At 62.8% G+C, this 24,149-nt stretch overlaps 6 non-coding genes across 6 annotated transcripts; all 6 read right to left on the reverse strand.

The window, feature by feature from the left end:
* Positions 1 to 1,074: 1,074 nt before the first annotated feature.
* Positions 1,075 to 1,193, reverse strand: LOC142863008 (5S ribosomal RNA). Its single transcript, XR_012913895.1, has one exon. It is a non-coding gene; the product is annotated as a 5S ribosomal RNA (ribosomal RNA).
* Positions 1,194 to 4,968: 3,775 nt separating this feature from the next.
* On the reverse strand, positions 4,969 to 5,087 carry LOC142862690 (5S ribosomal RNA). The gene has a single exon (XR_012913787.1). It is a non-coding gene; the product is annotated as a 5S ribosomal RNA (ribosomal RNA).
* Positions 5,088 to 8,877: 3,790 nt separating this feature from the next.
* LOC142862691 (5S ribosomal RNA) lies at positions 8,878 to 8,996 on the reverse strand. Its single transcript, XR_012913788.1, has one exon. It is a non-coding gene; the product is annotated as a 5S ribosomal RNA (ribosomal RNA).
* Positions 8,997 to 12,775: 3,779 nt separating this feature from the next.
* On the reverse strand, positions 12,776 to 12,894 carry LOC142862692 (5S ribosomal RNA). The gene has a single exon (XR_012913790.1). It is a non-coding gene; the product is annotated as a 5S ribosomal RNA (ribosomal RNA).
* A 3,779-nt stretch (positions 12,895 to 16,673) lies between these two features.
* On the reverse strand, positions 16,674 to 16,792 carry LOC142862693 (5S ribosomal RNA). Its single transcript, XR_012913791.1, has one exon. It is a non-coding gene; the product is annotated as a 5S ribosomal RNA (ribosomal RNA).
* A 3,777-nt stretch (positions 16,793 to 20,569) lies between these two features.
* On the reverse strand, positions 20,570 to 20,688 carry LOC142862694 (5S ribosomal RNA). Its single transcript, XR_012913792.1, has one exon. It is a non-coding gene; the product is annotated as a 5S ribosomal RNA (ribosomal RNA).
* Between the last annotated feature and the right edge of the window lie 3,461 nt (positions 20,689 to 24,149).

Below are 24,149 nucleotides of genomic sequence, written 5' to 3' on the forward strand. Positions count from 1 at the left end.
TCCATTAGGCATGGGGTGGGTGCGCACCGACTGGGGGATGGGCGCACTTGAAGCTCTGACCCGAGGGGGGAGGCTTGGAGAGGGCAAGGCACCCGACCTTAACATTGGTACCCCCACAATACGCTGGAACAACATGAGAGGTATATGAATAAGAACACAGGGGGGGCCGGGCGCGGTGGCTCACGCCTGTAATCCTAGCTCTCTGGGAGGCCGAGGCGGGCGGATTGCTCCAGGTCAGGAGTTCGAAACCAGCCTGAGCAAGAGCGAGACCCCGTCTCTACTAAAAATAGAAAGAAATTAATTGGCCAACTAATATATATAGAAAAACACAGCCGGGCGTGGTGGTGCATGTCTGTAGTCCCAACTACTCGGGAGGCTGAGGCAGCAGGATTGCTTGAGCCCGGAGATTGAGGTTGCTGTGAGCTAGGCTGACGCCATGGCACTCACTCTAGCCTGGGCAGCAAAACGAGACTCTGTCTCAAAAAAAAAAAAAAAAAAGGAACACAGGGGGGAGGGCGGCACGGGCAACACATGTCACCTGAATACTTGTACTCCCATCATCTGCTTGAAAAGAGAGAGAAAAGAAAATGCAATCCTAGAGGTAAGAGACACTTTTTAAAAATAATGAATCCGAAGAGAAAAGTAAAAGGAGGCCTGTGGAGCAGGTCTGGGTGTGACTCCGGATCCCCCAACATCAGGTGCCACCACCAAAGATTCCTGCGTGTAGCCCATAGAACCCCAAAAGCAACGGGACGAGTTCTGGTCACATACTCCCTCAAAATGACATCCTGGCCTTCTTCTGGAACTCCCTCCCCTCTCAGACTCTCAAGGTTTCCTCCAGCGTGTCGGTTCCCACAGAGCAGACCTTTGGTCTGAGACCTGACAGTCCAGATGCCACGCATGCTGCCGCGTGGCGGCGGTGTCGCGGCTTGGGACAAGAGGAGGCCCCACGGTGCGGGCTGGGGCGCCAGGCACCGCGGCGGGCGCTGAGGGTGGGGGTGACCCCCACCCCGGGCCGCCGCCGCGCTCCCAGAAAGGGGACAGAACAAGAGGCCAAAAAAAAAAAAAAGAAGCAGCCTGTGGCACCGGGTATTCCCAGGCGGTCTCCCATCCAAGTACTAACCAGGCCCGACCCTGCTTAGCTTCCGAGACCAGACGAGATCGGGGGCGTTCAGGGTGGTGTGGCCCTAGACGGCGGCGGAGGGCGCCCCTGCCCCGCTCGAGAAGCCGAGCCTCTCTGGGCTTCCCCGCCGCCGCCTCCCGCCCCAGGCCCCGCGCCGGGCCGGGCCGGGCCGGTTGAGTTCGCCGGCGGGTCCCGCTGGCTCCCAGGGACGGGGGTGATGGGCGGGGCGGGGCGGGGCGGGGCGGGGTGGGGGGCTGTCTCTCCATACACACACACACACACTCACACTCACTCACACTCACACAAGATGCGCCTCCACGGCTGGACTCGCCAAGGTGGAGCCCTCCCAGCCCCCCTCGTCTCCTCGCCCGGCCTCCTTCACCTACCCGCTGCCCACCCCCAGCGCGTCGCTGCCGCTGACTGCGCACGCGCGGGACGCTCGCCCTTTGACCCCAGCCAGGGGCCGCCCTCCCCCACAACCCCTTTCAGCTGCGCCCCCCCCCTCGCCCTGTGGGTGGGCTGCCGCCTATTCCCCCGGGCCAGGGCTGGGGCACAGCCAGTGTATGGGGCGTCTCTCTCTGGGGATGTGTCCCATGGGTGGGGTGGGGTGGCGTGGTCTGGGGGGCGCTGAAGAAATCAGTCCCCTCCATCTCCTACCTCTGGAAAACGCCCAAGCCCGTGGAGAACTGCCGGCACCGCTTCGTGGGGGCCGGGACCCTCCTCCGTGTCCTCCTGTGGCCCAGTCCAACGGGCCTGGGCCTGGCCGGGGCTGCATTGGACCCCGACCACCCTGGCGTGTGGACTCGCTAAAAATCGGCCATTAGATATTGGATTCCAGCTTCCTGGAGGTCATTTCACTAATGAGTGCACCGGAAAGAGTTTCCTAATCCATCTGTGAGGGTGGCAACTGAAAGAGAATTTTAAAGCTGACAGAATAGGCGAGGGAAGGCATAGGAGATTTCCACACCCAGCAAGGAAGACTTTCCCGAAATGGAAGAAAGAAACGAGCAAACAGAGACACCGGTAGCCCGCCCGGAAAAGAGTCTGCCCCTGAGAGAAAGCACCCTGACCAGGTTCACCCGTGGGTGGGTGGCGAGCTAGCGGCATTCAGAAGAGCGAGGCCCGCAGTCTGTGCGGAAGACACCTGCGCTCGGGTGTGTGTGGCGGCGCGATTCACAAGCAGCTCTAGATGTTAAACCAAGGAGAAGCCAGGGAGTTCCCAACGCCCCAGGTGTCCTCAGCCCACGACTGGCTGCTGTGGGAATGCGAAGCCCGGCTCCTTGTCTCAGAGCGGGGTTCCCAGGAGGATCAGGCTGAAGCTGGGACTTGGCCTCAAAGTGTCCCCTCGCATGGCCACCCCCTTCCCCTTCCTGCTCCTCTACTCCTGGTGCCCCTCCATCCAGGGGCCAGACCTTAAAGAGTCACCGCAAGAGAATCCTGGTCCCAAAGGAGCCTTCTGGGGGACCGGTGCTGAGAGAGGTTGTGGGCATGGCCCGCTGGGGCTCTGCCCGACCCAGGGCTGAGAGATGCCACCTCCCAGCTCTGGGTCCCTGCAGGAAGTGTTGGCAAGCACAGGGCCGGTCCTCCAAAGGCCCAGGTGCAGGGAGCCCAGGCCAAGCAGCCTGTGGAAGAAGCCACTTGCCGTGCCACCCCGGGAACAGGACTGCAGGCCCCGGCCCTTCCCACCTCCTCCTCCTCCTCCTCCGCCCCGCACCCCCCCCCGACATGGCACAGGGCTCAGAGACACCTCAGACTCTTGCTACCCAAAGTGCAAAGGGCATCAGTTGCTCCTCCAAACCCCCCGCCCAGCAGACCGCGTTGTCCAGCCAGCCCCCGGGCCTCCCTGGGGTGCCCAGCACAAAAGTGCAGACACCCACCGGACCCTCAGTCTCAGTTTTCGGAGGTTTTTGCCACTCTAAGGACCCGCAGGCCAGCTGGGCCTTCGGGCAGGACAGAGAGCCCCGGAATCCGACGTGGAGAGCTGCGTGTACGTCCCCATCAGGAGGCGGTCCCCACCTCCGCGGCTCTCCCCTTGCGGGGAGCGGCAGCCCAGCCGGCAGCCGCAGGGCCTCAGGGAAGACACCAGGCTGGGCCCCCGCGGCACAGCGGGGGCACGTCCCCCGCACTCACGCGACTTAGGGACGGCTGCTGGAGACTGCTGCGGCCACCCTGCTGCCGGGTTTCTGGAGGGCTTCCTGGAAGCAGCGTCCACACCAAGCCCTTGGAAGGCCCAGGCGACGGAGGAGCCGGTCAGGCAGGGGCCGAGGACGGTGAGAGGCCGGGCGGGCGGGAAGGAGCATGTCAGGCAGGGGCAGAGGACGGTGACCGGCCGGGCGGGGAGGAGCCGGTCAGGCGGGGGCCCAGGACAGTGACGGGCCTGGCCGGGGAGGAGTGCGTCAGGCAGGGGCAGAGGAGACGGGCTGGGTAAGGGTTAGGGTTACAGTTAGGGCACAATTCACAATCCCAAAGACGTGGAAGCGACCCGAGTGCCCATCCATCCAGGAGTGCATCAATAAAATGTGGCGCGTGGACACCACGGAGTGCCATTCGGCTGTGAGGAGCAGCGGTGAGAGGGCGCCTCTCGTGTTCTCCTGGCCAGAGCTGGAACCCGTTCCAGGAAGCCAAGTATCCCAAGAATGGACACACGAGCACCACGTGAGCGCGCTCACCAGCAAATTGGTACGAACGGATGGACGCCTAAGTGGACAGAGAGGAATCACCTTCATCGGGTGGGTGTCGGGCGGGTGGGGGGAGGGGAGGGGCATACACATCCATTAGGCATGGGGTGGGTGCGCACCGACTGGGGGATGGGCGCACTTGAAGCTCTGACCCGAGGGGGGAGGCTTGGAGAGGGCAAGGCACCCGACCTTAACATTGGTACCCCCACAATACGCTGGAACAACATGAGAGGTATATGAATAAGAACACAGGGGGGGCCGGGCGCGGTGGCTCACGCCTGTAATCCTAGCTCTCTGGGAGGCCGAGGCGGGCGGATTGCTCCAGGTCAGGAGTTCGAAACCAGCCTGAGCAAGAGCGAGACCCCGTCTCTACTAAAAATAGAAAGAAATTAATTGGCCAACTAATATATATAGAAAAACACAGCCGGGCGTGGTGGTGCATGTCTGTAGTCCCAACTACTCGGGAGGCTGAGGCAGCAGGATTGCTTGAGCCCGGAGATTGAGGTTGCTGTGAGCTAGGCTGACGCCATGGCACTCACTCTAGCCTGGGCAGCAAAACGAGACTCTGTCTCAAAAAAAAAAAAAAAAAAGGAACACAGGGGGGAGGGCGGCACGGGCAACACATGTCACCTGAATACTTGTACTCCCATCATCTGCTTGAAAAGAGAGAGAAAAGAAAATGCAATCCTAGAGGTAAGAGACACTTTTTAAAAATAATGAATCCGAAGAGAAAAGTAAAAGGAGGCCTGTGGAGCAGGTCTGGGTGTGACTCCGGATCCCCCAACATCAGGTGCCACCACCAAAGATTCCTGCGTGTAGCCCATAGAACCCCAAAAGCAACGGGACGAGTTCTGGTCACATACTCCCTCAAAATGACATCCTGGCCTTCTTCTGGAACTCCCTCCCCTTTCAGACTCTCAAGGTTTCCTCCAGCGTGTCGGTTCTCACAGAGCAGACCTTTGGTCTGAGACCTGACAGTCCAGATGCCACGCATGCTGCCGCGTGGCGGCGGTGTCGCGGCTTGGGACAAGAGGAGGCCCCACGGTGCGGGCTGGGGCGCCAGGCACCGCGGCGGGCGCTGAGGGTGGGGGTGACCCCCACCCCGGGCCGCCGCCGCGCTCCCAGAAAGGGGACAGAACAAGAGGCCAAAAAAAAAAAAAAAGAAGCAGCCTGTGGCACCCGGTATTCCCAGGCGGTCTCCCATCCAAGTACTAACCAGGCCCGACCCTGCTTAGCTTCCGAGACCAGACGAGATCGGGGGCGTTCAGGGTGGTGTGGCCCTAGACGGCGGCGGAGGGCGCCCCTGCCCCGCTCGAGAAGCCGAGCCTCTCTGGGCTTCCCCGCCGCCGCCTCCCGCCCCAGGCCCCGCGCCCCAGGCCCCGCGCCGGGCCGGGCCGGGCCGGTTGAGTTCGCCGGCCGGGTCCCGCTGGCTCCCAGGGACGGGGGTGATGGGCGGGGCGGGGCGGGGCGGGGCGGGGCGGGGGCTGTCTCTCTATACACACACACACACACACACTCACACTCACTCACACTCACACAAGATGCGCCTCCACGGCTGGACTCGCCAAGGTGGAGCCCTCCCAGCCCCCCTCGTCTCCTCGCCCGGCCTCCTTCACCTACCCGCTGCCCACCCCCAGCGCGTCGCTGCCGCTGACTGCGCACGCGCGGGACGCTCGCCCTTTGACCCCAGCCAGGGGCCGCCCTCCCCCACAACCCCTTTCAGCTGCGCCCCCCCCCTCGCCCTGTGGGTGGGCTGCCGCCTATTCCCCCGAGCCAGGGCTGGGGCACAGCCAGTGTATGGGGCGTCTCTCTCTGGGGATGTGTCCCATGGGTGGGGTGGGGTGGCGTGGTCTGGGGGGCGCTGAAGAAATCAGTCCCCTCCATCTCCTACCTCTGGAAAACGCCCAAGCCCGTGGAGAACTGCCGGCACCGCTTCGTGGGGGCCGGGACCCTCCTCCGTGTCCTCCTGTGGCCCAGTCCAACGGGCCTGGGCCTGGCCGGGGCTGCATTGGACCCCGACCACCCTGGCGTGTGGACTCGCTAAAAATCGGCCATTAGATATTGGATTCCAGCTTCCTGGAGGTCATTTCACTAATGAGTGCACCGGAAAGAGTTTCCTAATCCATCTGTGAGGGTGGCAACTGAAAGAGAATTTTAAAGCTGACAGAATAGGCGAGGGAAGGCATAGGAGATTTCCACACCCAGCAAGGAAGACTTTCCCGAAATGGAAGAAAGAAACGAGCAAACAGAGACACCGGTAGCCCGCCCGGAAAAGAGTCTGCCCCTGAGAGAAAGCACCCTGACCAGGTTCACCCGTGGGTGGGTGGCGAGCTAGCGGCATTCAGAAGAGCGAGGCCCACAGTCTGTGCGGAAGACACCTGCGCTCGGGTGTGTGTGGCGGCGCGATTCACAAGCAGCTCTAGATGTTAAACCAAGGAGAAGCCAGGGAGTTCCCAACGCCCCAGGTGTCCTCAGCCCACGACTGGCTGCTGTGGGAATGCGAAGCCCGGCTCCTTGTCTCAGAGCGGGGTTCCCAGGAGGATCAGGCTGAAGCTGGGACTTGGCCTCAAAGTGTCCCCTCGCATGGCCACCCCCTTCCCCTTCCTGCTCCTCTACTCCTGGTGCCCCTCCATCCAGGGGCCAGACCTTAAAGAGTCACCGCAAGAGAATCCTGGTCCCAAAGGAGCCTTCTGGGGGACCGGTGCTGAGAGAGGTTGTGGGCATGGCCCGCTGGGGCTCTGCCCGACCCAGGGCTGAGAGATGCCACCTCCCAGCTCTGGGTCCCTGCAGGAAGTGTTGGCAAGCACAGGGCCGGTCCTCCAAAGGCCCAGGTGCAGGGAGCCCAGGCCAAGCAGCCTGTGGAAGAAGCCACTTGCCGTGCCACCCCGGGAACAGGACTGCAGGCCCCGGCCCTTCCCACCTCCTCCTCCTCCTCCTCCGCCCCGCACCCCCCCCCCGACATGGCACAGGGCTCAGAGACACCTCAGACTCTTGCTACCCAAAGTGCAAAGGGCATCAGTTGCTCCTCCAAACCCCCCGCCCAGCAGACCGCGTTGTCCAGCCAGCCCCCGGGCCTCCCTGGGGTGCCCAGCACAAAAGTGCAGACACCCACCGGACCCTCAGTCTCAGTTTTCGGAGGTTTTTGCCACTCTAAGGACCCGCAGGCCAGCTGGGCCTTCGGGCAGGACAGAGAGCCCCGGAATCCGACGTGGAGAGCTGCGTGTACGTCCCCATCAGGAGGCGGTCCCCACCTCCGCGGCTCTCCCCTTGCGGGGAGCGGCAGCCCAGCCGGCAGCCGCAGGGCCTCAGGGAAGACACCAGGCTGGGCCCCCGCGGCACAGCGGGGGCACGTCCCCCGCACTCACGCGACTTAGGGACGGCTGCTGGAGACTGCTGCGGCCACCCTGCTGCCGGGTTTCTGGAGGGCTTCCTGGAAGCAGCGTCCACACCAAGCCCTTGGAAGGCCCAGGCGACGGAGGAGCCGGTCAGGCAGGGGCCGAGGACGGTGAGAGGCCGGGCGGGAAGGAGCGTGTCAGGCAGGGGCAGAGGACGGTGACCGGCCGGGCGGGGAGGAGCCGGTCAGGCGGGGGCCCAGGACAGTGACGGGCCTGGCCGGGGAGGAGTGCGTCAGGCAGGGGCAGAGGAGACGGGCTGGGTAAGGGTTAGGGTTACAGTTAGGGCACAATTCACAATCCCAAAGACGTGGAAGCGACCCGAGTGCCCATCCATCCAGGAGTGCATCAATAAAATGTGGCGCGTGGACACCACGGAGTGCCATTCGGCTGTGAGGAGCAGCGGTGAGAGGGCGCCTCTCGTGTTCTCCTGGCCAGAGCTGGAACCCGTTCCAGGAAGCCAAGTATCCCAAGAATGGACACACGAGCACCACGTGCGCGCGCTCACCAGCAAATTGGTACGAACGGATGGACGCCTAAGTGGACAGAGAGGAATCACCTTCATCGGGTGGGTGTCGGGCGGGTGGGGGGAGGGGAGGGGCATACACATCCATTAGGCATGGGGTGGGTGCGCACCGACTGGGGGATGGGCGCACTTGAAGCTCTGACCCGAGGGGGGAGGCTTGGAGAGGGCAAGGCACCCGACCTTAACATTGGTACCCCCACAATACGCTGGAACAACATGAGAGGTATATGAATAAGAACACAGGGGGGGCCGGGCGCGGTGGCTCACGCCTGTAATCCTAGCTCTCTGGGAGGCCGAGGCGGGCGGATTGCTCCAGGTCAGGAGTTCGAAACCAGCCTGAGCAAGAGCGAGACCCCGTCTCTACTAAAAATAGAAAGAAATTAATTGGCCAACTAATATATATAGAAAAACACAGCCGGGCGTGGTGGTGCATGTCTGTAGTCCCAACTACTCGGGAGGCTGAGGCAGCAGGATTGCTTGAGCCCGGAGATTGAGGTTGCTGTGAGCTAGGCTGACGCCATGGCACTCACTCTAGCCTGGGCAGCAAAACGAGACTCTGTCTCAAAAAAAAAAAAAAAAAAGGAACACAGGGGGGAGGGCGGCACGGGCAACACATGTCACCTGAATACTTGTACTCCCATCATCTGCTTGAAAAGAGAGAGAAAAGAAAATGCAATCCTAGAGGTAAGAGACACTTTTTAAAAATAATGAATCCGAAGAGAAAAGTAAAAGGAGGCCTGTGGAGCAGGTCTGGGTGTGACTCCGGATCCCCCAACATCAGGTGCCACCACCAAAGATTCCTGCGTGTAGCCCATAGAACCCCAAAAGCAACGGGACGAGTTCTGGTCACATACTCCCTCAAAATGACATCCTGGCCTTCTTCTGGAACTCCCTCCCCTCTCAGACTCTCAAGGTTTCCTCCAGCGTGTCGGTTCCCACAGAGCAGACCTTTGGTCTGAGACCTGACAGTCCAGATGCCACGCATGCTGCCGCGTGGCGGCGGTGTCGCGGCTTGGGACAAGAGGAGGCCCCACGGTGCGGGCTGGGGCGCCAGGCACCGCGGCGGGCGCTGAGGGTGGGGGTGACCCCCACCCCGGGCCGCCGCCGCGCTCCCAGAAAGGGGACAGAACAAGAGGCCAAAAAAAAAAAAAAAGCAGCAGCCTGTGGCACCCGGTATTCCCAGGCGGTCTCCCATCCAAGTACTAACCAGGCCCGACCCTGCTTAGCTTCCGAGACCAGACGAGATCGGGGGCGTTCAGGGTGGTGTGGCCCTAGACGGCGGCGGAGGGCGCCCCTGCCCCGCTCGAGAAGCCGAGCCTCTCTGGGCTTCCCCGCCGCCGCCTCCCGCCCCAGGCCCCGCGCCGGGCCGGGCCGGGCCGGTTGAGTTCGCCGGCCGGGTCCCGCTGGCTCCCAGGGACGGGGGTGATGGGCGGGGCGGGGCGGGGCGGGGCGGGGTGGGGGGCTGTCTCTCTATACACACACACACACACTCACACTCACTCACACTCACACAAGATGCGCCTCCACGGCTGGACTCGCCAAGGTGGAGCCCTCCCAGCCCCCCTCGTCTCCTCGCCCGGCCTCCTTCACCTACCCGCTGCCCACCCCCAGCGCGTCGCTGCCGCTGACTGCGCACGCGCGGGACGCTCGCCCTTTGACCCCAGCCAGGGGCCGCCCTCCCCCACAACCCCTTTCAGCTGCGCCCCCCCCCTCGCCCTGTGGGTGGGCTGCCGCCTATTCCCCCGAGCCAGGGCTGGGGCACAGCCAGTGTATGGGGCGTCTCTCTCTGGGGATGTGTCCCATGGGTGGGGTGGGGTGGCGTGGTCTGGGGGGCGCTGAAGAAATCAGTCCCCTCCATCTCCTACCTCTGGAAAACGCCCAAGCCCGTGGAGAACTGCCGGCACCGCTTCGTGGGGGCCGGGACCCTCCTCCGTGTCCTCCTGTGGCCCAGTCCAACGGGCCTGGGCCTGGCCGGGGCTGCATTGGACCCCGACCACCCTGGCGTGTGGACTCGCTAAAAATCGGCCATTAGATATTGGATTCCAGCTTCCTGGAGGTCATTTCACTAATGAGTGCACCGGAAAGAGTTTCCTAATCCATCTGTGAGGGTGGCAACTGAAAGAGAATTTTAAAGCTGACAGAATAGGCGAGGGAAGGCATAGGAGATTTCCACACCCAGCAAGGAAGACTTTCCCGAAATGGAAGAAAGAAACGAGCAAACAGAGACACCGGTAGCCCGCCCGGAAAAGAGTCTGCCCCTGAGAGAAAGCACCCTGACCAGGTTCACCCGTGGGTGGGTGGCGAGCTAGCGGCATTCAGAAGAGCGAGGCCCGCAGTCTGTGCGGAAGACACCTGCGCTCGGGTGTGTGTGGCGGCGCGATTCACAAGCAGCTCTAGATGTTAAACCAAGGAGAAGCCAGGGAGTTCCCAACGCCCCAGGTGTCCTCAGCCCACGACTGGCTGCTGTGGGAATGCGAAGCCCGGCTCCTTGTCTCAGAGCGGGGTTCCCAGGAGGATCAGGCTGAAGCTGGGACTTGGCCTCAAAGTGTCCCCTCGCATGGCCACCCCCTTCCCCTTCCTGCTCCTCTACTCCTGGTGCCCCTCCATCCAGGGGCCAGACCTTAAAGAGTCACCGCAAGAGAATCCTGGTCCCAAAGGAGCCTTCTGGGGGACCGGTGCTGAGAGAGGTTGTGGGCATGGCCCGCTGGGGCTCTGCCCGACCCAGGGCTGAGAGATGCCACCTCCCAGCTCTGGGTCCCTGCAGGAAGTGTTGGCAAGCACAGGGCCGGTCCTCCAAAGGCCCAGGTGCAGGGAGCCCAGGCCAAGCAGCCTGTGGAAGAAGCCACTTGCCGTGCCACCCCGGGAACAGGACTGCAGGCCCCGGCCCTTCCCACCTCCTCCTCCTCCTCCTCCGCCCCGCACCCCCCCCCCCCGACATGGCACAGGGCTCAGAGACACCTCAGACTCTTGCTACCCAAAGTGCAAAGGGCATCAGTTGCTCCTCCAAACCCCCCGCCCAGCAGACCGCGTTGTCCAGCCAGCCCCCGGGCCTCCCTGGGGTGCCCAGCACAAAAGTGCAGACACCCACCGGACCCTCAGTCTCAGTTTTCGGAGGTTTTTGCCACTCTAAGGACCCGCAGGCCAGCTGGGCCTTCGGGCAGGACAGAGAGCCCCGGAATCCGACGTGGAGAGCTGCGTGTACGTCCCCATCAGGAGGCGGTCCCCACCTCCGCGGCTCTCCCCTTGCGGGGAGCGGCAGCCCAGCCGGCAGCCGCAGGGCCTCAGGGAAGACACCAGGCTGGGCCCCCGCGGCACAGCGGGGGCACGTCCCCCGCACTCACGCGACTTAGGGACGGCTGCTGGAGACTGCTGCGGCCACCCTGCTGCCGGGTTTCTGGAGGGCTTCCTGGAAGCAGCGTCCACACCAAGCCCTTGGAAGGCCCAGGCGACGGAGGAGCCGGTCAGGCAGGGGCCGAGGACGGTGAGAGGCCGGGCGGGCGGGAAGGAGCGTGTCAGGCAGGGGCAGAGGACGGTGACCGGCCGGGCGGGGAGGAGCCGGTCAGGCGGGGGCCCAGGACAGTGACGGGCCTGGCCGGGGAGGAGTGCGTCAGGCAGGGGCAGAGGAGACGGGCTGGGTAAGGGTTAGGGTTACAGTTAGGGCACAATTCACAATCCCAAAGACGTGGAAGCGACCCGAGTGCCCATCCATCCAGGAGTGCATCAATAAAATGTGGCGCGTGGACACCACGGAGTGCCATTCGGCTGTGAGGAGCAGCGGTGAGAGGGCGCCTCTCGTGTTCTCCTGGCCAGAGCTGGAACCCGTTCCAGGAAGCCAAGTATCCCAAGAATGGACACACGAGCACCACGTGCGCGCGCTCACCAGCAAATTGGTACGAACGGATGGACGCCTAAGTGGACAGAGAGGAATCACCTTCATCGGGTGGGTGTCGGGCGGGTGGGGGGAGGGGAGGGGCATACACATCCATTAGGCATGGGGTGGGTGCGCACCGACTGGGGGATGGGCGCACTTGAAGCTCTGACCCGAGGGGGGAGGCTTGGAGAGGGCAAGGCACCCGACCTTAACATTGGTACCCCCACAATACGCTGGAACAACATGAGAGGTATATGAATAAGAACACAGGGGGGGCCGGGCGCGGTGGCTCACGCCTGTAATCCTAGCTCTCTGGGAGGCCGAGGCGGGCGGATTGCTCCAGGTCAGGAGTTCGAAACCAGCCTGAGCAAGAGCGAGACCCCGTCTCTACTAAAAATAGAAAGAAATTAATTGGCCAACTAATATATATAGAAAAACACAGCCGGGCGTGGTGGTGCATGTCTGTAGTCCCAACTACTCGGGAGGCTGAGGCAGCAGGATTGCTTGAGCCCGGAGATTGAGGTTGCTGTGAGCTAGGCTGACGCCATGGCACTCACTCTAGCCTGGGCAGCAAAACGAGACTCTGTCTCAAAAAAAAAAAAAAAAAAGGAACACAGGGGGGAGGGCGGCACGGGCAACACATGTCACCTGAATACTTGTACTCCCATCATCTGCTTGAAAAGAGAGAGAAAAGAAAATGCAATCCTAGAGGTAAGAGACACTTTTTAAAAATAATGAATCCGAAGAGAAAAGTAAAAGGAGGCCTGTGGAGCAGGTCTGGGTGTGACTCCGGATCCCCCAACATCAGGTGCCACCACCAAAGATTCCTGCGTGTAGCCCATAGAACCCCAAAAGCAACGGGACGAGTTCTGGTCACATACTCCCTCAAAATGACATCCTGGCCTTCTTCTGGAACTCCCTCCCCTCTCAGACTCTCAAGGTTTCCTCCAGCGTGTCGGTTCCCACAGAGCAGACCTTTGGTCTGAGACCTGACAGTCCAGATGCCACGCATGCTGCCGCGTGGCGGCGGTGTCGCGGCTTGGGACAAGAGGAGGCCCCACGGTGCGGGCTGGGGCGCCAGGCACCGCGGCGGGCGCTGAGGGTGGGGGTGACCCCCACCCCGGGCCGCCGCCGCGCTCCCAGAAAGGGGACAGAACAAGAGGCCAAAAAAAAAAAAAAAGAAGCAGCCTGTGGCACCCGGTATTCCCAGGCGGTCTCCCATCCAAGTACTAACCAGGCCCGACCCTGCTTAGCTTCCGAGACCAGACGAGATCGGGGGCGTTCAGGGTGGTGTGGCCCTAGACGGCGGCGGAGGGCGCCCCTGCCCCGCTCGAGAAGCCGAGCCTCTCTGGGCTTCCCCGCCGCCGCCTCCCGCCCCAGGCCCCGCGCCGGGCCGGGCCGGGCCGGTTGAGTTCGCCGGCCGGGTCCCGCTGGCTCCCAGGGACGGGGGTGATGGGCGGGGCGGGGCGGGGCGGGGCGGGGTGGGGGGCTGTCTCTCTATACACACACACACACACTCACACTCACTCACACTCACACAAGATGCGCCTCCACGGCTGGACTCGCCAAGGTGGAGCCCTCCCAGCCCCCCTCGTCTCCTCGCCCGGCCTCCTTCACCTACCCGCTGCCCACCCCCAGCGCGTCGCTGCCGCTGACTGCGCACGCGCGGGACGCTCGCCCTTTGACCCCAGCCAGGGGCCGCCCTCCCCCACAACCCCTTTCAGCTGCGCCCCCCCCCTCGCCCTGTGGGTGGGCTGCCGCCTATTCCCCCGAGCCAGGGCTGGGGCACAGCCAGTGTATGGGGCGTCTCTCTCTGGGGATGTGTCCCATGGGTGGGGTGGGGTGGCGTGGTCTGGGGGGCGCTGAAGAAATCAGTCCCCTCCATCTCCTACCTCTGGAAAACGCCCAAGCCCGTGGAGAACTGCCGGCACCGCTTCGTGGGGGCCGGGACCCTCCTCCGTGTCCTCCTGTGGCCCAGTCCAACGGGCCTGGGCCTGGCCGGGGCTGCATTGGACCCCGACCACCCTGGCGTGTGGACTCGCTAAAAATCGGCCATTAGATATTGGATTCCAGCTTCCTGGAGGTCATTTCACTAATGAGTGCACCGGAAAGAGTTTCCTAATCCATCTGTGAGGGTGGCAACTGAAAGAGAATTTTAAAGCTGACAGAATAGGCGAGGGAAGGCATAGGAGATTTCCACACCCAGCAAGGAAGACTTTCCCGAAATGGAAGAAAGAAACGAGCAAACAGAGACACCGGTAGCCCGCCCGGAAAAGAGTCTGCCCCTGAGAGAAAGCACCCTGACCAGGTTCACCCGTGGGTGGGTGGCGAGCTAGCGGCATTCAGAAGAGCGAGGCCCGCAGTCTGTGCGGAAGACACCTGCGCTCGGGTGTGTGTGGCGGCGCGATTCACAAGCAGCTCTAGATGTTAAACCAAGGAGAAGCCAGGGAGTTCCCAACGCCCCAGGTGTCCTCAGCCCACGACTGGCTGCTGTGGGAATGCGAAGCCCGGCTCCTTGTCTCAGAGCGGGGTTCCCAGGAGGATCAGGCTGAAGCTGGGACTTGGCCTCAAAGTGTCCCCTCGCATGGCCACCCCCTTCCCCTTCCTGCTCCTCTACTCCTGGTGCCCCTCCATCCAGGGGCCAGACCTTAAAGAGTCACCGCAAGAGAATCCTGGTCCCAAAGGAGCCTTCTGGGGGACCGGTGCTGAGAGAGGTTGTGGGCATGGCCCGCTGGGGCTCTGCCCGACCCAGGGCTGAGAGATGCCACCTCCCAGCTCTGGGTCCCTGCAGGAAGTGTTGGCAAGCACAGGGCCGGTCCTCCAAAGGCCCAGGTGCAGGGAGCCCAGGCCAAGCAGCCTGTGGAAGAAGCCACTTGCCGTGCCACCCCGGGAACAGGACTGCAGGCCCCGGCCCTTCCCACCTCCTCCTCCTCCTCCTCCGCCCCGCACCCCCCCCCCCCGACATGGCACAGGGCTCAGAGACACCTCAGACTCTTGCTACCCAAAGTGCAAAGGGCATCAGTTGCTCCTCCAAACCCCCCGCCCAGCAGACCGCGTTGTCCAGCCAGCCCCCGGGCCTCCCTGGGGTGCCCAGCACAAAAGTGCAGACACCCACCGGACCCTCAGTCTCAGTTTTCGGAGGTTTTTGCCACTCTAAGGACCCGCAGGCCAGCTGGGCCTTCGGGCAGGACAGAGAGCCCCGGAATCCGACGTGGAGAGCTGCGTGTACGTCCCCATCAGGAGGCGGTCCCCACCTCCGCGGCTCTCCCCTTGCGGGGAGCGGCAGCCCAGCCGGCAGCCGCAGGGCCTCAGGGAAGACACCAGGCTGGGCCCCCGCGGCACAGCGGGGGCACGTCCCCCGCACTCACGCGACTTAGGGACGGCTGCTGGAGACTGCTGCGGCCACCCTGCTGCCGGGTTTCTGGAGGGCTTCCTGGAAGCAGCGTCCACACCAAGCCCTTGGAAGGCCCAGGCGACGGAGGAGCCGGTCAGGCAGGGGCCGAGGACGGTGAGAGGCCGGGCGGGCGGGAAGGAGCATGTCAGGCAGGGGCAGAGGACGGTGACCGGCCGGGCGGGGAGGAGCCGGTCAGGCGGGGGCCCAGGACAGTGACGGGCCTGGCCGGGGAGGAGTGCGTCAGGCAGGGGCAGAGGAGACGGGCTGGGTAAGGGTTAGGGTTACAGTTAGGGCACAATTCACAATCCCAAAGACGTGGAAGCGACCCGAGTGCCCATCCATCCAGGAGTGCATCAATAAAATGTGGCGCGTGGACACCACGGAGTGCCATTCGGCTGTGAGGAGCAGCGGTGAGAGGGCGCCTCTCGTGTTCTCCTGGCCAGAGCTGGAACCCGTTCCAGGAAGCCAAGTATCCCAAGAATGGACACACGAGCACCACGTGCGCGCGCTCACCAGCAAATTGGTACGAACGGATGGACGCCTAAGTGGACAGAGAGGAATCACCTTCATCGGGTGGGTGTCGGGCGGGTGGGGGGAGGGGAGGGGCATACACATCCATTAGGCATGGGGTGGGTGCGCACCGACTGGGGGATGGGCGCACTTGAAGCTCTGACCCGAGGGGGGAGGCTTGGAGAGGGCAAGGCACCCGACCTTAACATTGGTACCCCCACAATACGCTGGAACAACATGAGAGGTATATGAATAAGAACACAGGGGGGGCCGGGCGCGGTGGCTCACGCCTGTAATCCTAGCTCTCTGGGAGGCCGAGGCGGGCGGATTGCTCCAGGTCAGGAGTTCGAAACCAGCCTGAGCAAGAGCGAGACCCCGTCTCTACTAAAAATAGAAAGAAATTAATTGGCCAACTAATATATATAGAAAAACACAGCCGGGCGTGGTGGTGCATGTCTGTAGTCCCAACTACTCGGGAGGCTGAGGCAGCAGGATTGCTTGAGCCCGGAGATTGAGGTTGCTGTGAGCTAGGCTGACGCCATGGCACTCACTCTAGCCTGGGCAGCAAAACGAGACTCTGTCTCAAAAAAAAAAAAAAAAAAGGAACACAGGGGGGAGGGCGGCACGGGCAACACATGTCACCTGAATACTTGTACTCCCATCATCTGCTTGAAAAGAGAGAGAAAAGAAAATGCAATCCTAGAGGTAAGAGACACTTTTTAAAAATAATGAATCCGAAGAGAAAAGTAAAAGGAGGCCTGTGGAGCAGGTCTGGGTGTGACTCCGGATCCCCCAACATCAGGTGCCACCACCAAAGATTCCTGCGTGTAGCCCATAGAACCCCAAAAGCAACGGGACGAGTTCTGGTCACATACTCCCTCAAAATGACATCCTGGCCTTCTTCTGGAACTCCCTCCCCTCTCAGACTCTCAAGGTTTCCTCCAGCGTGTCGGTTCCCACAGAGCAGACCTTTGGTCTGAGACCTGACAGTCCAGATGCCACGCATGCTGCCGCGTGGCGGCGGTGTCGCGGCTTGGGACAAGAGGAGGCCCCACGGTGCGGGCTGGGGCGCCAGGCACCGCGGCGGGCGCTGAGGGTGGGGGTGACCCCCACCCCGGGCCGCCGCCGCGCTCCCAGAAAGGGGACAGAACAAGAGGCCAAAAAAAAAAAAAAAGAAGCAGCCTGTGGCACCCGGTATTCCCAGGCGGTCTCCCATCCAAGTACTAACCAGGCCCGACCCTGCTTAGCTTCCGAGACCAGACGAGATCGGGGGCGTTCAGGGTGGTGTGGCCCTAGACGGCGGCGGAGGGCGCCCCTGCCCCGCTCGAGAAGCCGAGCCTCTCTGGGCTTCCCCGCCGCCGCCTCCCGCCCCAGGCCCCGCGCCGGGCCGGGCCGGGCCGGTTGAGTTCGCCGGCCGGGTCCCGCTGGCTCCCAGGGACGGGGGTGATGGGCGGGGCGGGGCGGGGCGGGGCGGGGTGGGGGGCTGTCTCTCTATACACACACACACACACTCACACTCACTCACACTCACACAAGATGCGCCTCCACGGCTGGACTCGCCAAGGTGGAGCCCTCCCAGCCCCCCTCGTCTCCTCGCCCGGCCTCCTTCACCTACCCGCTGCCCACCCCCAGCGCGTCGCTGCCGCTGACTGCGCACGCGCGGGACGCTCGCCCTTTGACCCCAGCCAGGGGCCGCCCTCCCCCACAACCCCTTTCAGCTGCGCCCCCCCCTCGCCCTGTGGGTGGGCTGCCGCCTATTCCCCCGAGCCAGGGCTGGGGCACAGCCAGTGTATGGGGCGTCTCTCTCTGGGGATGTGTCCCATGGGTGGGGTGGGGTGGCGTGGTCTGGGGGGCGCTGAAGAAATCAGTCCCCTCCATCTCCTACCTCTGGAAAACGCCCAAGCCCGTGGAGAACTGCCGGCACCGCTTCGTGGGGGCCGGGACCCTCCTCCGTGTCCTCCTGTGGCCCAGTCCAACGGGCCTGGGCCTGGCCGGGGCTGCATTGGACCCCGACCACCCTGGCGTGTGGACTCGCTAAAAATCGGCCATTAGATATTGGATTCCAGCTTCCTGGAGGTCATTTCACTAATGAGTGCACCGGAAAGAGTTTCCTAATCCATCTGTGAGGGTGGCAACTGAAAGAGAATTTTAAAGCTGACAGAATAGGCGAGGGAAGGCATAGGAGATTTCCACACCCAGCAAGGAAGACTTTCCCGAAATGGAAGAAAGAAACGAGCAAACAGAGACACCGGTAGCCCGCCCGGAAAAGAGTCTGCCCCTGAGAGAAAGCACCCTGACCAGGTTCACCCGTGGGTGGGTGGCGAGCTAGCGGCATTCAGAAGAGCGAGGCCCGCAGTCTGTGCGGAAGACACCTGCGCTCGGGTGTGTGTGGCGGCGCGATTCACAAGCAGCTCTAGATGTTAAACCAAGGAGAAGCCAGGGAGTTCCCAACGCCCCAGGTGTCCTCAGCCCACGACTGGCTGCTGTGGGAATGCGAAGCCCGGCTCCTTGTCTCAGAGCGGGGTTCCCAGGAGGATCAGGCTGAAGCTGGGACTTGGCCTCAAAGTGTCCCCTCGCATGGCCACCCCCTTCCCCTTCCTGCTCCTCTACTCCTGGTGCCCCTCCATCCAGGGGCCAGACCTTAAAGAGTCACCGCAAGAGAATCCTGGTCCCAAAGGAGCCTTCTGGGGGACCGGTGCTGAGAGAGGTTGTGGGCATGGCCCGCTGGGGCTCTGCCCGACCCAGGGCTGAGAGATGCCACCTCCCAGCTCTGGGTCCCTGCAGGAAGTGTTGGCAAGCACAGGGCCGGTCCTCCAAAGGCCCAGGTGCAGGGAGCCCAGGCCAAGCAGCCTGTGGAAGAAGCCACTTGCCGTGCCACCCCGGGAACAGGACTGCAGGCCCCGGCCCTTCCCACCTCCTCCTCCTCCTCCTCCGCCCCGCACCCCCCCCCCCGACATGGCACAGGGCTCAGAGACACCTCAGACTCTTGCTACCCAAAGTGCAAAGGGCATCAGTTGCTCCTCCAAACCCCCCGCCCAGCAGACCGCGTTGTCCAGCCAGCCCCCGGGCCTCCCTGGGGTGCCCAGCACAAAAGTGCAGACACCCACCGGACCCTCAGTCTCAGTTTTCGGAGGTTTTTGCCACTCTAAGGACCCGCAGGCCAGCTGGGCCTTCGGGCAGGACAGAGAGCCCCGGAATCCGACGTGGAGAGCTGCGTGTACGTCCCCATCAGGAGGCGGTCCCCACCTCCGCGGCTCTCCCCTTGCGGGGAGCGGCAGCCCAGCCGGCAGCCGCAGGGCCTCAGGGAAGACACCAGGCTGGGCCCCCGCGGCACAGCGGGGGCACGTCCCCCGCACTCACGCGACTTAGGGACGGCTGCTGGAGACTGCTGCGGCCACCCTGCTGCCGGGTTTCTGGAGGGCTTCCTGGAAGCAGCGTCCACACCAAGCCCTTGGAAGGCCCAGGCGACGGAGGAGCCGGTCAGGCAGGGGCCGAGGACGGTGAGAGGCCGGGCGGGCGGGAAGGAGCGTGTCAGGCAGGGGCAGAGGACGGTGACCGGCCGGGCGGGGAGGAGCCGGTCAGGCGGGGGCCCAGGACAGTGACGGGCCTGGCCGGGGAGGAGTGCGTCAGGCAGGGGCAGAGGAGACGGGCTGGGTAAGGGTTAGGGTTACAGTTAGGGCACAATTCACAATCCCAAAGACGTGGAAGCGACCCGAGTGCCCATCCATCCAGGAGTGCATCAATAAAATGTGGCGCGTGGACACCACGGAGTGCCATTCGGCTGTGAGGAGCAGCGGTGAGAGGGCGCCTCTCGTGTTCTCCTGGCCAGAGCTGGAACCCGTTCCAGGAAGCCAAGTATCCCAAGAATGGACACACGAGCACCACGTGCGCGCGCTCACCAGCAAATTGGTACGAACGGATGGACGCCTAAGTGGACAGAGAGGAATCACCTTCATCGGGTGGGTGTCGGGCGGGTGGGGGGAGGGGAGGGGCATACACATCCATTAGGCATGGGGTGGGTGCGCACCGACTGGGGGATGGGCGCACTTGAAGCTCTGACCCGAGGGGGGAGGCTTGGAGAGGGCAAGGCACCCGACCTTAACATTGGTACCCCCACAATACGCTGGAACAACATGAGAGGTATATGAATAAGAACACAGGGGGGGCCGGGCGCGGTGGCTCACGCCTGTAATCCTAGCTCTCTGGGAGGCCGAGGCGGGCGGATTGCTCCAGGTCAGGAGTTCGAAACCAGCCTGAGCAAGAGCGAGACCCCGTCTCTACTAAAAATAGAAAGAAATTAATTGGCCAACTAATATATATAGAAAAACACAGCCGGGCGTGGTGGTGCATGTCTGTAGTCCCAACTACTCGGGAGGCTGAGGCAGCAGGATTGCTTGAGCCCGGAGATTGAGGTTGCTGTGAGCTAGGCTGACGCCATGGCACTCACTCTAGCCTGGGCAGCAAAACGAGACTCTGTCTCAAAAAAAAAAAAAAAAAAGGAACACAGGGGGGAGGGCGGCACGGGCAACACATGTCACCTGAATACTTGTACTCCCATCATCTGCTTGAAAAGAGAGAGAAAAGAAAATGCAATCCTAGAGGTAAGAGACACTTTTTAAAAATAATGAATCCGAAGAGAAAAGTAAAAGGAGGCCTGTGGAGCAGGTCTGGGTGTGACTCCGGATCCCCCAACATCAGGTGCCACCACCAAAGATTCCTGCGTGTAGCCCATAGAACCCCAAAAGCAACGGGACGAGTTCTGGTCACATACTCCCTCAAAATGACATCCTGGCCTTCTTCTGGAACTCCCTCCCCTCTCAGACTCTCAAGGTTTCCTCCAGCGTGTCGGTTCCCACAGAGCAGACCTTTGGTCTGAGACCTGACAGTCCAGATGCCACGCATGCTGCCGCGTGGCGGCGGTGTCGCGGCTTGGGACAAGAGGAGGCCCCACGGTGCGGGCTGGGGCGCCAGGCACCGCGGCGGGCGCTGAGGGTGGGGGTGACCCCCACCCCGGGCCGCCGCCGCGCTCCCAGAAAGGGGACAGAACAAGAGGCCAAAAAAAAAAAAAAAGAAGCAGCCTGTGGCACCCGGTATTCCCAGGCGGTCTCCCATCCAAGTACTAACCAGGCCCGACCCTGCTTAGCTTCCGAGACCAGACGAGATCGGGGGCGTTCAGGGTGGTGTGGCCCTAGACGGCGGCGGAGGGCGCCCCTGCCCCGCTCGAGAAGCCGAGCCTCTCTGGGCTTCCCCGCCGCCGCCTCCCGCCCCAGGCCCCGCGCCGGGCCGGGCCGGGCCGGTTGAGTTCGCCGGCCGGGTCCCGCTGGCTCCCAGGGACGGGGGTGATGGGCGGGGCGGGGCGGGGCGGGGCGGGGTGGGGGGCTGTCTCTCTATACACACACACACACACTCACACTCACTCACACTCACACAAGATGCGCCTCCACGGCTGGACTCGCCAAGGTGGAGCCCTCCCAGCCCCCCTCGTCTCCTCGCCCGGCCTCCTTCACCTACCCGCTGCCCACCCCCAGCGCGTCGCTGCCGCTGACTGCGCACGCGCGGGACGCTCGCCCTTTGACCCCAGCCAGGGGCCGCCCTCCCCCACAACCCCTTTCAGCTGCGCCCCCCCCCTCGCCCTGTGGGTGGGCTGCCGCCTATTCCCCCGAGCCAGGGCTGGGGCACAGCCAGTGTATGGGGCGTCTCTCTCTGGGGATGTGTCCCATGGGTGGGGTGGGGTGGCGTGGTCTGGGGGGCGCTGAAGAAATCAGTCCCCTCCATCTCCTACCTCTGGAAAACGCCCAAGCCCGTGGAGAACTGCCGGCACCGCTTCGTGGGGGCCGGGACCCTCCTCCGTGTCCTCCTGTGGCCCAGTCCAACGGGCCTGGGCCTGGCCGGGGCTGCATTGGACCCCGACCACCCTGGCGTGTGGACTCGCTAAAAATCGGCCATTAGATATTGGATTCCAGCTTCCTGGAGGTCATTTCACTAATGAGTGCACCGGAAAGAGTTTCCTAATCCATCTGTGAGGGTGGCAACTGAAAGAGAATTTTAAAGCTGACAGAATAGGCGAGGGAAGGCATAGGAGATTTCCACACCCAGCAAGGAAGACTTTCCCGAAATGGAAGAAAGAAACGAGCAAACAGAGACACCGGTAGCCCGCCCGGAAAAGAGTCTGCCCCTGAGAGAAAGCACCCTGACCAGGTTCACCCGTGGGTGGGTGGCGAGCTAGCGGCATTCAGAAGAGCGAGGCCCGCAGTCTGTGCGGAAGACACCTGCGCTCGGGTGTGTGTGGCGGCGCGATTCACAAGCAGCTCTAGATGTTAAACCAAGGAGAAGCCAGGGAGTTCCCAACGCCCCAGGTGTCCTCAGCCCACGACTGGCTGCTGTGGGAATGCGAAGCCCGGCTCCTTGTCTCAGAGCGGGGTTCCCAGGAGGATCAGGCTGAAGCTGGGACTTGGCCTCAAAGTGTCCCCTCGCATGGCCACCCCCTTCCCCTTCCTGCTCCTCTACTCCTGGTGCCCCTCCATCCAGGGGCCAGACCTTAAAGAGTCACCGCAAGAGAATCCTGGTCCCAAAGGAGCCTTCTGGGGGACCGGTGCTGAGAGAGGTTGTGGGCATGGCCCGCTGGGGCTCTGCCCGACCCAGGGCTGAGAGATGCCACCTCCCAGCTCTGGGTCCCTGCAGGAAGTGTTGGCAAGCACAGGGCCGGTCCTCCAAAGGCCCAGGTGCAGGGAGCCCAGGCCAAGCAGCCTGTGGAAGAAGCCACTTGCCGTGCCACCCCGGGAACAGGACTGCAGGCCCCGGCCCTTCCCACCTCCTCCTCCTCCTCCTCCGCCCCGCACCCCCCCCCCGACATGGCACAGGGCTCAGAGACACCTCAGACTCTTGCTACCCAAAGTGCAAAGGGCATCAGTTGCTCCTCCAAACCCCCCGCCCAGCAGACCGCGTTGTCCAGCCAGCCCCCGGGCCTCCCTGGGGTGCCCAGCACAAAAGTGCAGACACCCACCGGACCCTCAGTCTCAGTTTTCGGAGGTTTTTGCCACTCTAAGGACCCGCAGGCCAGCTGGGCCTTCGGGCAGGACAGAGAGCCCCGGAATCCGACGTGGAGAGCTGCGTGTACGTCCCCATCAGGAGGCGGTCCCCACCTCCGCGGCTCTCCCCTTGCGGGGAGCGGCAGCCCAGCCGGCAGCCGCAGGGCCTCAGGGAAGACACCAGGCTGGGCCCCCGCGGCACAGCGGGGGCACGTCCCCCGCACTCACGCGACTTAGGGACGGCTGCTGGAGACTGCTGCGGCCACCCTGCTGCCGGGTTTCTGGAGGGCTTCCTGGAAGCAGCGTCCACACCAAGCCCTTGGAAGGCCCAGGCGACGGAGGAGCCGGTCAGGCAGGGGCCGAGGACGGTGAGAGGCCGGGCGGGCGGGAAGGAGCGTGTCAGGCAGGGGCAGAGGACGGTGACCGGCCGGGCGGGGAGGAGCCGGTCAGGCGGGGGCCCAGGACAGTGACGGGCCTGGCCGGGGAGGAGTGCGTCAGGCAGGGGCAGAGGAGACGGGCTGGGTAAGGGTTAGGGTTACAGTTAGGGCACAATTCACAATCCCAAAGACGTGGAAGCGACCCGAGTGCCCATCCATCCAGGAGTGCATCAATAAAATGTGGCGCGTGGACACCACGGAGTGCCATTCGGCTGTGAGGAGCAGCGGTGAGAGGGCGCCTCTCGTGTTCTCCTGGCCAGAGCTGGAACCCGTTCCAGGAAGCCAAGTATCCCAAGAATGGACACACGAGCACCACGTGCGCGCGCTCACCAGCAAATTGGTACGAACGGATGGACGCCTAAGTGGACAGAGAGGAATCACCTTCATCGGGTGGGTGTCGGGCGGGTGGGGGGAGGGGAGGGGCATACACATCCATTAGGCATGGGGTGGGTGCGCACCGACTGGGGGATGGGCGCACTTGAAGCTCTGACCCGAGGGGGGAGGCTTGGAGAGGGCAAGGCACCCGACCTTAACATTGGTACCCCCACAATACGCTGGAACAACATGAGAGGTATATGAATAAGAACACAGGGGGGGCCGGGCGCGGTGGCTCACGCCTGTAATCCTAGCTCTCTGGGAGGCCGAGGCGGGCGGATTGCTCCAGGTCAGGAGTTCGAAACCAGCCTGAGCAAGAGCGAGACCCCGTCTCTACTAAAAATAGAAAGAAATTAATTGGCCAACTAATATATATAGAAAAACACAGCCGGGCGTGGTGGTGCATGTCTGTAGTCCCAACTACTCGGGAGGCTGAGGCAGCAGGATTGCTTGAGCCCGGAGATTGAGGTTGCTGTGAGCTAGGCTGACGCCATGGCACTCACTCTAGCCTGGGCAGCAAAACGAGACTCTGTCTCAAAAAAAAAAAAAAAAAAGGAACACAGGGGGGAGGGCGGCACGGGCAACACATGTCACCTGAATACTTGTACTCCCATCATCTGCTTGAAAAGAGAGAGAAAAGAAAATGCAATCCTAGAGGTAAGAGACACTTTTTAAAAATAATGAATCCGAAGAGAAAAGTAAAAGGAGGCCTGTGGAGCAGGTCTGGGTGTGACTCCGGATCCCCCAACATCAGGTGCCACCACCAAAGATTCCTGCGTGTAGCCCATAGAACCCCAAAAGCAACGGGACGAGTT

This window comes from Microcebus murinus, chromosome 20 (genome assembly GCF_040939455.1).
Source record: "Microcebus murinus isolate Inina chromosome 20, M.murinus_Inina_mat1.0, whole genome shotgun sequence".
In the NCBI taxonomy this organism is placed as follows: Eukaryota; Metazoa; Chordata; class Mammalia; order Primates; family Cheirogaleidae; genus Microcebus; species Microcebus murinus.